The sequence below is a fragment of the Phyllobates terribilis genome, unplaced genomic scaffold (genome assembly GCF_046119375.1).
Source record: "Phyllobates terribilis strain yellow unplaced genomic scaffold, ASM4611937v1 Scaffold_5__5_contigs__length_657084704, whole genome shotgun sequence".
Classification (NCBI taxonomy): domain Eukaryota; kingdom Metazoa; phylum Chordata; class Amphibia; order Anura; family Dendrobatidae; genus Phyllobates; species Phyllobates terribilis.
In genome coordinates, this window is record NW_027362765.1 from 654,373,078 (window position 1) to 654,389,183 (window position 16,106).

Here is a 16,106-nt window from a genome sequence, read left to right on the forward strand (position 1 = left end):
TCATCTCCACAAATGGACTTTTCAGGATCCTTGGGTGGCTCCGTAGTTTGAAACCAATTCTGGTTATCGCTTCTCGGCCTTTTGGCTAAGACCAAGTGTCTTGTCTGGGGTCCTTGAGTGTTTTCCCTTGGCCTTCCGGCATCGCCATCTTGATGGCTTAAGCCGGTTGCTGCTTTAGGGGGAGAATGAGGAGGAACGAGAGAGTGATCATAATGGGCGTGAAGATACGCTATGCTGGGACCGATGACAATCGGGTTCGCAATGCATTCCGCATTGAAGTTGATGCTGCTGTCAGAGAGCGTTTCAATCTGTCGTATATGGTGCACGAGGTGATCTTCAAAATCCTGGAAGTGACAAGAGAAAACATTGTCTGCCTGCAGGAATCCCGGAAAGAAGGACGGTATGTCTTGGTGCTGCAATCTATGGCGGCTTGCCGGAACCTGTATAAGAAGTTGAGGGAGCAGGAGAAGAATCCAACCTTGCATGGTTTGACTTTTACAGTCTTGTACTCCAAAGGTGATGTTCCCCTAGTCATATTTATGTATAATCCCTTTGTGCACGAACATGACATTGCGACTTTTCTTAAGAGCCATTGTGACTTTGTGAGCAACAGTCACAAAATCATGAACGAGGAGAACTTATGGACTGGCAAATACAGATATTTTGTCAGATTTGGGGAAAGTTCTTCGGAGCCTGGAGGTGTTCATTACCCTCCCCAAAGTTTCTCTATCGGGAGAGATAGGGGTATTCTCTTCTTTCCTGAGGCCCCAGTTTTTTGCAGGAAATGTAAGAAGTACGGACACTTACAAGAGGTTTGTACTGCTGTGCCTGTTTGCTCCAAGTGCAACCAAAGTGGGCATGTTGCTAAGGACTGTACCAATCCAATTGTTTGCAATGCTTGTGGTATGGAGGGGCATGCCTTTAAGGATTGTACTCGTCGTGCGAATGAGGGCAAGGCAAGGGCATACTCTGAGGTGGTCTCGAACTCTCCGAGGCCTAAGAGTGTGGCACCTGAGGCCGCAGTTTCTTCCAGGGTGAAGGTAGTGGAACAGCGTGTGGAGACTGCTCCAGTGAGGGCGTCTGCTGACCTACTGGTGGAGCCCGGGAGAGTGGAAGAGGTTCTGGCAGCTGAGATGGACATTTCTTCCTATCAGGGGGGTTTCATTGACTCCTTTTGTGAAGAACGTGAGGGAGCCTTGGAAATCCCAGGGGACCCGGCTCTCAGTTGGAGCAGTGAAAGTATGGATGAAGAGGGAGCTGGAGGTCAAGGAGACTTCACTGAGACTGGGGTGAGGTCTTCTGAGGAACCGGACCGCGCTAAGAATAAAAGGGCCCGGTTGTCTGAACCATCAAGTAGCCAATGCGTGGCAAGTCCGGTGAGTGAGCGGGATTACCCAGTGGTTTCTCTTTCTCCTGCGTCAACGGCTTACCTGGAGGAGAATTTGGAGTCCACTATCTTTCAGCTAAGTGGGAGTTCGCCGGATGACAAAGGATAAGGAAGGCATGTTTTTTTGCTGAGACTGGTGTTTCTGGTTTTTGAGCCAAAGAATGGTCTCTAAACCAAATTGGGACATTGCGTCCCTTAATGTAAGACTTTTAAAGTCTAGAGTTAGAAGATCTGTGATTCTGGACTTCTTACATAACCATTCTTTTGATATTATGTGTCTACAGGAGTGTGGTATAGAAGAACCCCTGGAAGACGCTGATTGGCCATATGGCCAGCATATCTGGTCTGGCTCTAGTGGGAATAAAAATGATGGAGTTGGGATAGTATTAAATAATAGAAATTTTGTTTTTGAATATTATAAGGTAATAGAGGTGGGTCGTTGCATCTCTGCAGTTGTGTGTGGGAGGGGGTGGAAAGTTAAAATTATAAATATTTATGGTCCTACAAAAAAAGAAGACAGGTTAAGTTTATTAGATAAATTATGTTTAGAATTACCTGGTAGGATCCCTGTGATAGTAACAGGTGATTTTAACTGTGTAACTGAGGGGAAAGTTGATGCCTCAGGAAAAAAATTGGCAAACATTATTTCTGATTTTTTCTTTTTTGATGCTGCTGAGGTTTATTTGGGGAAGCCACCACCACCAACCTATAAAGCTGACAGGGGTGGGATAACATCTAGGATTGATAGGATGTTTTTTTCTAAAAATATAATATGTGATGGTTTTTCTCAATTTTCAGTTCCTTTTTCGGACCATGTGTGCCTGAAAGGTGAGTTTAGAGGGGATTTAAGGCGGGTGCATAGGAGAGGTGTGTGGAAATTGAATGTGAGTTTGCTTGAGGATGAGAGAATTGTGAATGATTTTAAGAAAAAATATAATTGGTGTAAATCTCAAAAGAGTAAGTTTGAAAGTGTGTTGGTGTGGTGGGATTGGATGAAGTATGAAGTGCAAAAGTTTTTTCGTCGATGGGGCTATAAAAAGGCTGCCATGGTTAGGAGTCAATATAAAGATTTAATGATGAGGGTGGAATGGCTGGAGAAAATGAGGATGTGTGGTGTGGATGTGGATGATTTGTTAAGAAGTGCGAGAGAGGATTTGAAGAGGACTTTGGAGAGGAAGGGAAGGGAAATAATTTTTAGGTCAAAGGTGGTCCATCTTGATAAAGATGAAAAGTGTTCAAGATATTTCTTTAAAAAAATAAATGGTAAGAAGGAGGGTATGGAGGAGATTTTTGATGTGGATGGTGTTTGTGTGAGTGGGGAGGATGTAATGAAGGAAGTGGTCACGTTTTATGCTGAGTTGTTTGGCAGGAAGTGGGTGGATGAGAGTTTGAAAGAAGAAGTGCTTAAGACTTTGGATTGTAAGGTGGATAAGGATGGATGTTCTGGTCTATGTGAGGCAGTGATTGAGGAGGAAGTTAAGAAAGCGGTGTTTGGTGCAAGGAAAAATGTGACGCCTGGGAAGGATGGTTTGCCTGTGGAGCTATATGTTATGATGTGGGAAGTGATGGGTATGGATTTAGTGGAAGTGTGTCAGTTTATGTGGGAGAATGGGATGCTTGCGGGTTCAATGAAGGAGGGAGTGGTGGTCTTAATCCATAAGAAAGGGGATAAAAGGTGTTTGAGTAATTGGAGGCCAATTACGCTTCTGAACGCCGATTACAAGGTATTCAGTAAAATTTTGGCGTGTCGGATGCGTGTGGTTGTAGCTGATGTGATTGGTAAAGATCAAGTGTGTGCAGTGCCTGGTAGATGTATGACGGATAATCTGTGTCTTTTAAGAGATGTGTTGTGGGATTGTAAAATAAGAAAGCAGAAGTGTATGGTGATGGCTGTTGACTTTGAAAAGGCGTTTGATCGCGTGTCTCATGTGTTTCTATTTGAGGTTTTGCGTAGAATGGGTTTTCCGGAGAAATTTGTGCATGCCGTGAGAGGATTGTATGGGGAGGTGGTGAGTGAATTTCTGGTGAATGGGTTTTTGAGTGAGAAAGTGTGTATTAGGTCTGGTGTGAGGCAAGGTTGTCCCATGTCACCGGTATTATTTGTGTGTGTGATTGAGCCACTGCTGTGTATGATTCGGAAAGAGAAAGTGATGCGTGGTTTGTTAGTGCCAGGGAGTGGTGGAATGACTGTGAAAGTCTTAGGATATATAGATGATGTAGTAGTGGTGAGTGAGAGTGTGGCCTCTATGGAGAGAGTAAAATTGTTGTTGAATTTTTTTTGTGGCGCGTCAGCGTTTCGTGTGAATTGGAACAAATGCATGTTTAAATGTTTTGGTGACAATAGGATTAAGATGGATGGTGTGGCTGGTGTGGATGGTGCAATTAAAGTGTTGGGAGTTTTTTTTAATGATGATTTGAAAGGTTATGAGAGTTGGGATGAATGTGGTGAGCGGATTGTGCGGAAGATGAATTTTTGGAAGTTACGTTCTTTGTCTTTGGTAGGGAAGGTTCTTATTATTAAGGCTGTTATTCTCCCTATTTTGCTTTATGTTTCTTGTATTTTTCCAGTGCCCTATAGGAAAATTAAAAAAGTGGAGAAACTAATTTTTGTGTTTTTTTGGGGCAGTAGGATGGAAAGACTTAAGAGAGAGATTTTGTTTAAGCAATATTTGTATGGGGGACTGAAGTTTCCGAATATTGAAGTGTTTCTAACATTGCATTTTATTAAGACTACGGTCATTTTGATTGGGAAGAATAATAAAGGGGCATTTATGTGTAAGTATTTGGCTGGATGGATGCTGTATGGTCTGAATTGGGTGAAGCGTGATAAGAATGTGCCTGTTGCTTTTAAGTGTCCTGAGTGGTATGGTTTGATTGAGAAGTTTGTGAGGAAGAATGATTTGTTAGCAGTTGCAATGAAAGACTTTATGTTGGTTAAGAAGGTGATGGGGAAGATGTGTGTGAATGAGTGTGAGAGTAATGTGGTGGGATTGCGTTCTATGGAAGTTGCGCGGGTATGGAAGAAGTTAAGCATTCAAGGTGTGTCGAATAGACAGCGAGATATAGTATGGATGGGCCTTCATAATATTTTGCCAGTGAGGGATTTTCAGAAGAAAAGAGATCTCATAAGATCTGCAGTATGTCCAAGGGAGGGTTGTGGAGCGAATGAGACGGTGAGGCACCTTATGTGGGATTGTAATTTTGCGTATGATGTGTGGAAAGGTGTGGGTGGACTGTGTAAAGGGGTTGCTGGTGTGAAGTTTATTGATTGGAGAGTGGCTATGTTTGGTTTTGGTGCTAGTCGTCGTGGCCTAGAAAGGATGATGTGGTTTATTATGGTGTGTGTGCAGGAGAGCTTGTGGGATGTGAGAAATTTGTGTGTGTTTAAAAGAGTAAATTTAACAGTAAATGATTGTATTAGGTTGATCTTAGCAAGACTATATGTAATCTATTTGTGGGATACAAGAGAAGGTGGTGGTGGTGGAACAGATTCTGAAGGTGTGTGGAAATACCTTAAGTGGCAGGATATGGTTAAATACCGTTGATATTTTTTCTGGAAATGTCTCTGGCATAGGATTACTTGTTTGTATTTTTGTTGAATAATACTTTAATAAAGAAACCACAATGATGTTTATGAAGTGGCAGTATAACTTATGACGAAGTCTGGTTAACTGTTTGCTTATATCTAAACCTGAGTGGTTTTAAAAAAAAAAAAAAAAAAAAAAAAAAATCTGTTCTTATCAGTTTAATATCTGATACGTCCCCTATCTGGGGACCATATATTAAATGGATTTTTAGAACAGGGAGATGGAAAAAGAGCTTGCTCTGTCCACTCCACGCATTGACCTGGTATTGCAGTATCTCCAGGACCGGTGCACCCCTTCTTTAATGCAGTTTCTAAAATCAGAAAGAATTGAATTTAATGTTTTTTGTTCATTTTGCTTGTTTGTCGGATTTTGGGATGGACTCTTTGGCTTTGCTTTTCTTCTCCTCATTGGATTTTTCATGTTCAAAGTTGCAGAAGCCAGATTACAAGCTCATTTTGGTTCAACTTCAGCAACTGTGCATTGCATTGCCATGTAATGTGATGCAATGCTATCTTTCTAGCTCTCCCTTTTTACTTGCTTTTGGATAAACAGACATATTAGGCAAGCATTTTGGAGCTTTCACCTAAATAACTACAGGTGGTGAGATAAGCTGCACAATATAATTGACCTTTCAGTATATTGTTGCACACACACCATCTATTTAGCAAATGCCCTTGTTATCAACAGCAGCCTTTTAAACTCACCTGAGCTAACAGGTATGTGCGCTGGTTACTCTGCTGCGCTTAAAATTTCTTTTTTGGTTTGCTACAATGCCTTTTCTGAAACGTTGTCTCCTTCTGCTGGAACACTGACTTCTTTCATTTAATGCCTGCAGACTATAAAAGAGAACCCAACCCAAAAAGTTTGGTTGATTAGTCTGTGGCATTCTGTTAAACTGTTGCTTATGGCGGTCTCTGTGAGCTTCTCAGCGACATTCAGCCAGCCAGGTATCCTGCCTGCAGTAGATGGAATGTGGCAATGGAACGCTGGCTGCGCGTGTCATAATAGGCTCTGAGCCTTTATATACCTGTGCACAGCAGCAGCCACCTTCAGTCTGCTGCTGGACAGCCAGCAGCAGCAGCAGCAGGAGAGGTATGTAATCAGGAGCCCTCCTGCTAAGGGTAGACAGCTGCTCGTTCCACCCCACCCCCCGCCTTAATTGGTTCTCCTCCCTTCCAACGGTGTTGAGGCGGGTGGGAACAGCAGGGGGTGAAGGTGCTGTGTTTAAAGAGGTGGAGTTATGCAGATCTAAAACGCGTGGATTGCAGCAGCAGCAAGCCGAAAAGTGCAGGCATGTAAGGGATCTAGAGGTTGACAACATGTCTTCTTAACGGGAGTCCAGAAGCTCATCTCCACAAATGGACTTTTCAGGATCCTTGGGTGGCTCCGTAGTTTGAAACCAATTCTGGTTATCGCTTCTCGGCCTTTTGGCTAAGATCAAGTGTAGTATCTGTTCTTATCAGTTTAATATCTGATACGTCCCCTATCTGGGGACCATATATTAAATGGATTTTTAGAACAGGGAGATGGAAAAAGAGCTTGCTCTGTCCACTCCACGCATTGACCTGGTATTGCAGTATCTCCAGGACCGGTGCACCCCTTCTTTAATGCAGTTTCTAAAATCAGAAAGAATTGAATTCAATGTTTTTGTTCATTTTGCTTGTTTGTCGGATTTTGGGATGGACTCTTTGGCTTTGCTTTTCTTCTCCTCATTGGATTTTTCATGTTCAAAGTTGCAGAAGCCAGATTACAAGCTCATTTTGGTTCAACTTCAGCAACTGTGCATTGCATTGCCATGTAATGTGATGCAATGCTATCTTTCTAGCTCTCCCTTTTTACTTCCTTTTGGATAAACAGACATATTAGGCAAGCATTTTGGAGCTTTCACCTAAATAACTACAGGTGGTGAGATAAGCTGCACAATATAATTGACCTTTCAGTATATTGTTGCACACACACCATCTATTTAGCAAATGCCCTTGTTATCAACAGCAGCCTTTTAAACTCACCTGAGCTAACAGGTATGTGCGCTGGTTACTCTGCTGCGCTTAAAATTTCTTTTTTGGTTTGCTACAATGCCTTTTCTGAAACGTTGTCTCCTTCTGCTGGAACACTGACTTCTTTCATTTAATGCCTGCAGACTATAAAAGAGAACCCAACCCAAAAAGTTTGGTTGATTAGTCTGTGGCATTCTGTTAAACTGTTGCTTATGGCGGTCTCTGTGAGCTTCTCAGCGACATTCAGCCAGCCAGGTATCCTGCCTGCAGTAGATGGAATGTGGCAATGGAACGCTGGCTGCGCGTGTCATAATAGGCTCTGAGCCTTTATATACCTGTGCACAGCAGCAGCCACCTTCAGTCTGCTGCTGGACAGCCAGCAGCAGCAGCAGCAGGAGAGGTATGTAATCAGGAGCCCTCCTGCTAAGGGTAGACAGCTGCTCGTTCCACCCCACCCCCCGCCTTAATTGGTTCTCCTCCCTTCCAACGGTGTTGAGGCGGGTGGGAACAGCAGGGGGTGAAGGTGCTGTGTTTAAAGAGGTGGAGTTATGCAGATCTAAAACGCGTGGATTGCAGCAGCAGCAAGCCGAAAAGTGCAGGCATGTAAGGGATCTAGAGGTTGACAACATGTCTTCTTAACGGGAGTCCAGGAGCTCATCTCCACAAATGGACTTTTCAGGATCCTTGGGTGGCTCCGTAGTTTGAAACCAATTCTGGTTATCGCTTCTCGGCCTTTTGGCTAAGATCAAGTGTAGTATCTGTTCTTATCAGTTTAATATCTGATACGTCCCCTATCTGGGGACCATATATTAAATGGATTTTTAGAACAGGGAGATGGAAAAAGAGCTTGCTCTGTCCACTCCACGCATTGACCTGGTATTGCAGTATCTCCAGGACCGGTGCACCCCTTCTTTAATGCAGTTTCTAAAATCAGAAAGAATTGAATTCAATGTTTTTTGTTCATTTTGCTTGTTTGTCGGATTTTGGGATGGACTCTTTGGCTTTGCTTTTCTTCTCCTCATTGGATTTTTCATGTTCAAAGTTGCAGAAGCCAGATTACAAGCTCATTTTGGTTCAACTTCAGCAACTGTGCATTGCATTGCCATGTAATGTGATGCAATGCTATCTTTCTAGCTCTCCCTTTTTACTTCCTTTTGGATAAACAGACATATTAGGCAAGCATTTTGGAGCTTTCACCTAAATAACTACAGGTGGTGAGATAAGCTGCACAATATAATTGACCTTTCAGTATATTGTTGCACACACACCATCTATTTAGCAAATGCCCTTGTTATCAACAGCAGCCTTTTAAACTCACCTGAGCTAACAGGTATGTGCGCTGGTTACTCTGCTGCGCTTAAAATTTCTTTTTTGGTTTGCTACAATGCCTTTTCTGAAACGTTGTCTCCTTCTGCTGGAACACTGACTTCTTTCATTTAATGCCTGCAGACTATAAAAGAGAACCCAACCCAAAAAGTTTGGTTGATTAGTCTGTGGCATTCTGTTAAACTGTTGCTTATGGCGGTCTCTGTGAGCTTCTCAGCGACATTCAGCCAGCCAGGTATCCTGCCTGCAGTAGATGGAATGTGGCAATGGAACGCTGGCTGCGCGTGTCATAATAGGCTCTGAGCCTTTATATACCTGTGCACAGCAGCAGCCACCTTCAGTCTGCTGCTGGACAGCCAGCAGCAGCAGCAGCAGGAGAGGTATGTAATCAGGAGCCCTCCTGCTAAGGGTAGACAGCTGCTCGTTCCACCCCACCCCCCGCCTTAATTGGTTCTCCTCCCTTCCAACGGTGTTGAGGCGGGTGGGAACAGCAGGGGGTGAAGGTGCTGTGTTTAAAGAGGTGGAGTTATGCAGATCTAAAACGCGTGGATTGCAGCAGCAGCAAGCCGAAAAGTGCAGGCATGTAAGGGATCTAGAGGTTGACAACATGTCTTCTTAACGGGAGTCCAGGAGCTCATCTCCACAAATGGACTTTTCAGGATCCTTGGGTGGCTCCGTAGTTTGAAACCAATTCTGGTTATCGCTTCTCGGCCTTTTGGCTAAGATCAAGTGTAGTATCTGTTCTTATCAGTTTAATATCTGATACGTCCCCTATCTGGGGACCATATATTAAATGGATTTTTAGAACAGGGAGATGGAAAAAGAGCTTGCTCTGTCCACTCCACGCATTGACCTGGTATTGCAGTATCTCCAGGACCGGTGCACCCCTTCTTTAATGCAGTTTCTAAAATCAGAAAGAATTGAATTCAATGTTTTTTGTTCATTTTGCTTGTTTGTCGGATTTTGGGATGGACTCTTTGGCTTTGCTTTTCTTCTCCTCATTGGATTTTTCATGTTCAAAGTTGCAGAAGCCAGATTACAAGCTCATTTTGGTTCAACTTCAGCAACTGTGCATTGCATTGCCATGTAATGTGATGCAATGCTATCTTTCTAGCTCTCCCTTTTTACTTCCTTTTGGATAAACAGACATATTAGGCAAGCATTTTGGAGCATTCACCTAAATAACTACAGGTGGTGAGATAAGCTGCACAATATAATTGACCTTTCAGTATATTGTTGCACACACATCATCTATTTAGCAAATGCCCTTGTTATCAACAGCAGCCTTTTAAACTCACCTGAGCTAACAGGTATGTGCGCTGGTTACTCTGCTGCGCTTAAAATTTCTTTTTTGGTTTGCTACAATGCCTTTTCTGAAACGTTGTCTCCTTCTGCTGGAACACTGACTTCTTTCATTTAATGCCTGCAGACTATAAAAGAGAACCCAACCCAAAAAGTTTGGTTGATTAGTCTGTGGCATTCTGTTAAACTGTTGCTTATGGCGGTCTCTGTGAGCTTCTCAGCGACATTCAGCCAGCCAGGTATCCTGCCTGCAGTAGATGGAATGTGGCAATGGAACGCTGGCTGCGCGTGTCATAATAGGCTCTGAGCCTTTATATACCTGTGCACAGCAGCAGCCACCTTCAGTCTGCTGCTGGACAGCCAGCAGCAGCAGCAGCAGGATAGGTATGTAATCAGGAGCCCTCCTGCTAAGGGTAGACAGCTGCTCGTTCCACCCCACCCCCCGCCTTAATTGGTTCTCCTCCCTTCCATCGGTGTTGAGGCGGGTGGGAACAGCAGGGGGTGAAGGTGCTGTGTTTAAAGAGGTGGAGTTATGCAGATCTAAAACGCGTGGATTGCAGCAGCAGCAAGCCGAAAAGTGCAGGCATGTAAGGGATCTAGAGGTTGACAACATGTCTTCTTAACGGGAGTCCAGGAGCTCATCTCCACAAATGGACTTTTCAGGATCCTTGGGTGGCTCCGTAGTTTGAAACCAATTCTGGTTATCGCTTCTCGGCCTTTTGGCTAAGATCAAGTGTAGTATCTGTTCTTATCAGTTTAATATCTGATACGTCCCCTATCTGGGGACCATATATTAAATGGATTTTTAGAACAGGGAGATGGAAAAAGAGCTTGCTCTGTCCACTCCACGCATTGACCTGGTATTGCAGTATCTCCAGGACCGGTGCACCCCTTCTTTAATGCAGTTTCTAAAATCAGAAAGAATTGAATTCAATGTTTTTTGTTCATTTTGCTTGTTTGTCGGATTTTGGGATGGACTCTTTGGCTTTGCTTTTCTTCTCCTCATTGGATTTTTCATGTTCAAAGTTGCAGAAGCCAGATTACAAGCTCATTTTGGTTCAACTTCAGCAACTGTGCATTGCATTGCCATGTAATGTGATGCAATGCTATCTTTCTAGCTCTCCCTTTTTACTTCCTTTTGGATAAACAGACATATTAGGCAAGCATTTTGGAGCATTCACCTAAATAACTACAGGTGGTGAGATAAGCTGCACAATATAATTGACCTTTCAGTATATTGTTGCACACACATCATCTATTTAGCAAATGCCCTTGTTATCAACAGCAGCCTTTTAAACTCACCTGAGCTAACAGGTATGTGCGCTGGTTACTCTGCTGCGCTTAAAATTTCTTTTTTGGTTTGCTACAATGCCTTTTCTGAAACGTTGTCTCCTTCTGCTGGAACACTGACTTCTTTCATTTAATGCCTGCAGACTATAAAAGAGAACCCAACCCAAAAAGTTTGGTTGATTAGTCTGTGGCATTCTGTTAAACTGTTGCTTATGGCGGTCTCTGTGAGCTTCTCAGCGACATTCAGCCAGCCAGGTATCCTGCCTGCAGTAGATGGAATGTGGCAATGGAACGCTGGCTGCGCGTGTCATAATAGGCTCTGAGCCTTTATATACCTGTGCACAGCAGCAGCCACCTTCAGTCTGCTGCTGGACAGCCAGCAGCAGCAGCAGCAGGAGAGGTATGTAATCAGGAGCCCTCCTGCTAAGGGTAGACAGCTGCTCGTTCCACCCCACCCCCCGCCTTAATTGGTTCTCCTCCCTTCCATCGGTGTTGAGGCGGGTGGGAACAGCAGGGGGTGAAGGTGCTGTGTTTAAAGAGGTGGAGTTATGCAGATCTAAAACGCGTGGATTGCAGCAGCAGCAAGCCGAAAAGTGCAGGCATGTAAGGGATCTAGAGGTTGACAACATGTCTTCTTAACGGGAGTCCAGGAGCTCATCTCCACAAATGGACTTTTCAGGATCCTTGGGTGGCTCCGTAGTTTGAAACCAATTCTGGTTATCGCTTCTCGGCCTTTTGGCTAAGATCAAGTGTAGTATCTGTTCTTTTAAGAACACAAGAGCTACGATCTACACTTGACGAGAGCGATCGAACTCGGAAGGAGAAGAGCTTCGGATCCCAGCTGACATCGGAGAACGAAGGCGGATATCGGTGGGAGGAAGAAGCTCTAAAGAATCCAGAAGAAGACGAAGACTCGGAGAAGAATCGGGCTGTCCTGTGGAATCTTCGAGGAAGAAAATCATCGAGACAAAGACCTTTCGGGGAATTTGTCCAGAACACAACGGGAGAAGAATCTGCATAGCTCCACCCATTCCGGGAAGAGTTCCAGATCCAGCTCCAAGAAGTAACTGCAGGAGGAAAGCCATGGCAAGCGCTGCGAGGAAGGCCGAAAAGAAGAGCCTGGAGCTGGGGACAGCCAGGAGGGCCCAGCCAGGAGCCGATTCTGACCCCAAGGACTCTGCCTCCACGACTGGCCAGCAGAAGGGACCCCAGAAGCCCCGCCACGAAGCTCCAGCCCTGGAGCCATGGATGCGGCAGACGGTGGCCCTGAAGCTGAAGGAAGTGGATGGGAGGGTGCCGGACATGTCCTCGGACGTGTTCTGCCAGAAGATGCTGCTGGATCGAGGCTTCTCCAGGTCGGACACCCTCAGCATCCAGACCTTCTTGACGGGGATCTTCTTCGTCACCTTCGCCACTGTGAACACCTGCAGGAGGTTCTGGGAAATGGTAAGCGCAAAAGGACCGGATAATTCTTTCTCTGCCTTTACAGGTAGCTGCCCTATCCAGAGGGATGAAAGGAGGATCACGGTCTCCATGCGCAACCCGCACACCCCAGGCCAAGACATCTGTACCTTCCTGAGACGCTTCTGTTTGGTTGTGAAGGAACCCTCTCACATCCTGAATGGACTCGGCTTCTGGACAGGTAAGTGGTCGGTGACCGTTAGACTTCACAGGGACCTGGCGTACTCAGACGGACTTCGGCACCTGCCCCCGACATTCTCCCTGGGCAACTCCTACGGCCTCATCTATTACCCGGACATGCCGCGGAACTGCAGGAGATGCGGCAAGAACGGCCACGAGATGAAGGACTGCAAGGAGGATGCCTGCAGGATTTGTCGAGTGACGGGACACAGCTCGAAGGACTGCCCGAAGAAGACGTCCTGCAACCTGTGTGGGCTGGCGGCTCATCTGTACAAGGATTGCCCCAGGCGTGAGAGATCCTGGGCATCGGTGGTTGCGACGACCCCAGCTACGGAGGACAAGGCCCCGACGACCAGGCCTGTGAAGGTCAAGGACGCGACGACCAAGGCCCCAGCGGCCAAGGCCGAGACGACCAAGGCCAAAGCGGTCAAGGAGTCGGTGGCCAAAGCCCCAGCGACGGTCCCAGCAGCTCCGAAGCAGAAGAAAAAGTCAAAGGAGGGTAAGAGTTCTGTCACCCCTCTCTCGATCCCTCCCCCTGCCACCCCCATCCAATCCCCCCCCACCCCGGCCACCCCTGCTGAGGATTCCACTTCCTCTTCCTCCTTCCCCTACTCCTCAGCAGGTGTCCTTTCCCCTGCCCCGGCAGCCACTCTCCCTCCCCAGACCATGGTAGCGGTGGAATTAACCTTTCCTCCACCCGCCGCTATCTATTCCGAGGAGGATTTTCCCCTTCTTGTCTCCCCAGTTCCAACCCGGGGAAAGAGGAAGGTGGAGGACAGCCCTGCTACTGAATCCTCCAAAAAGAAGATTCTGGATTTCGTAGGCGAAAAGGAGGATACCCTCCCTGAGCCAGAAGAGATGGAGCACATGGTTGAGACCCTGGTGGCCGAGCCAGAAGAGGAGGAACTGGTGGTCGCCGAGATCGAGGCCGCGCTGCTTGACCAGATGGAGGAAGAGGGCCTGCTGGTGATCCCGTCACCAGCAGTCAACACCGACGAGGGACCACCCGACCGGAGTGGTAACTAAGGTGTATTGCCTGCGCTAACTTTTTCTTTTTTCCCTACATGATGGCTAATATTAACTTATTTTCCATTAATGTCAGGAGCATCAAGGACAAGTTCAGACGTCAGACTATTTATGCCTTCCTTACTTCCCAGTTGTGTGATGTTTATATGTTGCAGGAATGTTCCCTTCCCTCCTCTAGGTCCTTCAAACATCTGGCCAGGGAGTGGTCCCACGGTCCATCCTACTGGTCCGGTGGGGGTGACTGCAAGTCTGCGGGGGTCGCAATTCTGATCAGGGGGGACGCATTCACGCTTGAGTCCGTCCAGGAGCTCATCTGCGGCAGGGCTCTTGTTGTAGATGGCAACTGGGCGGGAGAACCTGTCAGGTTCATCAACGTGTATGCGTCCCCACTGAAGAATGAGCGTTTGGAGCTTTTCCAGACCCTGCGGCTTCAGCTTGCCACCACCAGGACCTTAGTGATGGCCGGGGATTTCAACTGCCCCATCGAGGAGGACGGTCGTAGTTCTGGCACATCTGCCAAGTTGGACATCACGTCCAAGCTGCTCATCGAGATGGTAACTGAGGCCTCTCTTCAGGACGTGGTGGGCTCCATGGGGAGAGGCTCCACGAACTATTCGTGGAGCCGACCCGATGGCTCACTCCGCTCCAGGATTGACTTTGTGTTCACCTCTCGGGCAGTCAGGCAGAGTAGGCACTCGATGGTCTCCTGCTTCTTCTCCGACCACAGAGCCATTCACTTACAAGGTGTCCTCGGCGACGGTTTTCCGTCCGGCCCCGGCTCCTGGAAGCTGAATTGTGCTCTGCTGGCTCAGGATGAAGTCGTGGAGGAGCTGAGAGCAGCCTACGCAATGTGGCAGTCCTACAAGGGTAGCTTCCAAACAGTCTCTGATTGGTGGGAATATGTTAAACTTGAGTTTCGCTGTTTCTTTCAGGCCAAGGGTCGACAACAGGAGTGTGAGAAGAGGAGGGACTTCAGAGGGCTGCAGCGCGAGCTGCGGTCGCTGCAGGACCTTCTTCACTGCGGCTGGGACGTGAGGGAGGAGCTGGAGGAGACCAAGAAGAGCCTGAAAAGGCACTTTGAGGAGGAGTCCAAGCGAATCATCTTCCGTTCCAAAGTGGAGAATCTGGAGAAGGGTGAGAAATGTAACTCATTCTTTTTCAGGAAACTTCATGCCGGTCACACGCCCCTGAACGAGCTGCGAGACGAGAGCGGAAACATGCGACGTGGGAAGGAGGACGTGATGAGGGTCGTCAGCGACTTCTACAGCGAACTCTACTCCCACAAGACTACCGACCCCGACGCTGCTGATAAGTTCCTGTCAGGTATCACTAACCATCTTGATCCTGCAGGCACGGCAGCCTTGGACAAACCTCTGATGGTGGGCGAATTGCTCTCTGCCGCTAAATCCTTTAGGACCGGCAGGACCCCGGGCAGTGATGGTCTTCCAGCGGAGCTCTATGTAGCGCTGGGAGACCTCATCTGTCCGGACCTGTTGGACCTGTACGAGGAGATGGTGGTGGAGGGTAGAATGCCTCCATCTTTGAGGGAAGGAATGGTCACGATCCTGTACAAGCGGAAGGGAGAGAGGTGCGACCTGAGGAATTGGCGTCCCATCACTCTGCTCAACGTGGACTACAAGATCCTGGCCAAGACGATGGCGACACGACTTAAGACGGTCATCGGACGGATCATCCACCCGGACCAGACCTGCGGCATCCCTGGACGTCGCATCGCAGACAGCCTCGCTCTCGTGCGGGACACGGTCGAGTACATCAAGGTCCGCCGCGCACACGCGGCCCTGGTCTCCTTGGATCAGGAGAAGGCCTTCGACCGGGTTTCCCACGAGTTCATGGGCCGAGCTCTGCACCGGTTAGGTTTGGGTAACATGTTTTGTTCGTATGTCCGTCTGATGTATTTTGATATCCACAGCTCGGTGTTGGTGAACGGCTGGAAGACTGACCCCTTCCCTGTCCTCTCTGGGGTCAGACAAGGCTGCCCTCTATCACCTCTTCTTTTTGTTTGTGTTATAGAACTCTTCGCAGAGGCTATCCGGCAGAATGGAGAGATCAGAGGGATCACCGCACCGGGTCCGGGACGACACGAGGTCAAGTGCTCGCTCTACATGGACGACGTCACCGTCTTCTGCGCTGATCGTGGTTCAGTCGACGCCCTCGTCCAGACGTGTGAGAGGTTCGGCCGGGCTTCAGGGGCCAAAGTCAACTGCAGGAAGTCGGAAGCCATGCTCTTCGGGGATTGGCAGCCGGCCTCCTCCGCCCCCTTCCCCTTCAACATTCAACCGGATTTCCTCAAGGTGCTGGGAGTCTGGTTCGGGAAGGAAGGAGCGGCCCTCAAGTCCTGGCAAGAACGCTTGGCCAAGGTGAAGCAACGGATCGGACTCTGGAGCCTCAGACACCTCACTTGTGAGGGTAAGGCACTCATCCTGCGTAATGAGGTCCTGCCCGTCTTGCAGTACACGGCGCAGGCCTGGCCCCCACACGTCACTGTGTGCAGGGCCATTACCAGGACAGTGTTTCACTTTGTCTGGGGAT

At 47.4% G+C, this 16,106-nt stretch overlaps 4 non-coding genes and 2 pseudogenes across 4 annotated transcripts; all 6 read left to right on the plus strand.

Moving 5' to 3' along the window:
• The first annotated feature begins 5,054 nt into the window (after nucleotides 1–5,054).
• Nucleotides 5,055–5,270, plus strand: LOC141150586 (U2 spliceosomal RNA; annotated as a pseudogene).
• Nucleotides 5,271–6,385: 1,115 nt separating this feature from the next.
• On the plus strand, nucleotides 6,386–6,576 carry LOC141275526 (U2 spliceosomal RNA). The gene has a single exon (XR_012323762.1). It is a non-coding gene; the product is annotated as a U2 spliceosomal RNA (small nuclear RNA).
• A 1,114-nt stretch (nucleotides 6,577–7,690) lies between these two features.
• On the plus strand, nucleotides 7,691–7,881 carry LOC141275527 (U2 spliceosomal RNA). Its single transcript, XR_012323763.1, has one exon. It is a non-coding gene; the product is annotated as a U2 spliceosomal RNA (small nuclear RNA).
• A 1,115-nt stretch (nucleotides 7,882–8,996) lies between these two features.
• On the plus strand, nucleotides 8,997–9,187 carry LOC141275528 (U2 spliceosomal RNA). The gene has a single exon (XR_012323764.1). It is a non-coding gene; the product is annotated as a U2 spliceosomal RNA (small nuclear RNA).
• A 1,115-nt stretch (nucleotides 9,188–10,302) lies between these two features.
• LOC141275529 (U2 spliceosomal RNA) lies at nucleotides 10,303–10,493 on the plus strand. The gene has a single exon (XR_012323765.1). It is a non-coding gene; the product is annotated as a U2 spliceosomal RNA (small nuclear RNA).
• A 1,115-nt stretch (nucleotides 10,494–11,608) lies between these two features.
• LOC141151050 (U2 spliceosomal RNA) lies at nucleotides 11,609–11,686 on the plus strand (annotated as a pseudogene).
• Nucleotides 11,687–16,106: the final 4,420 nt, after the last annotated feature.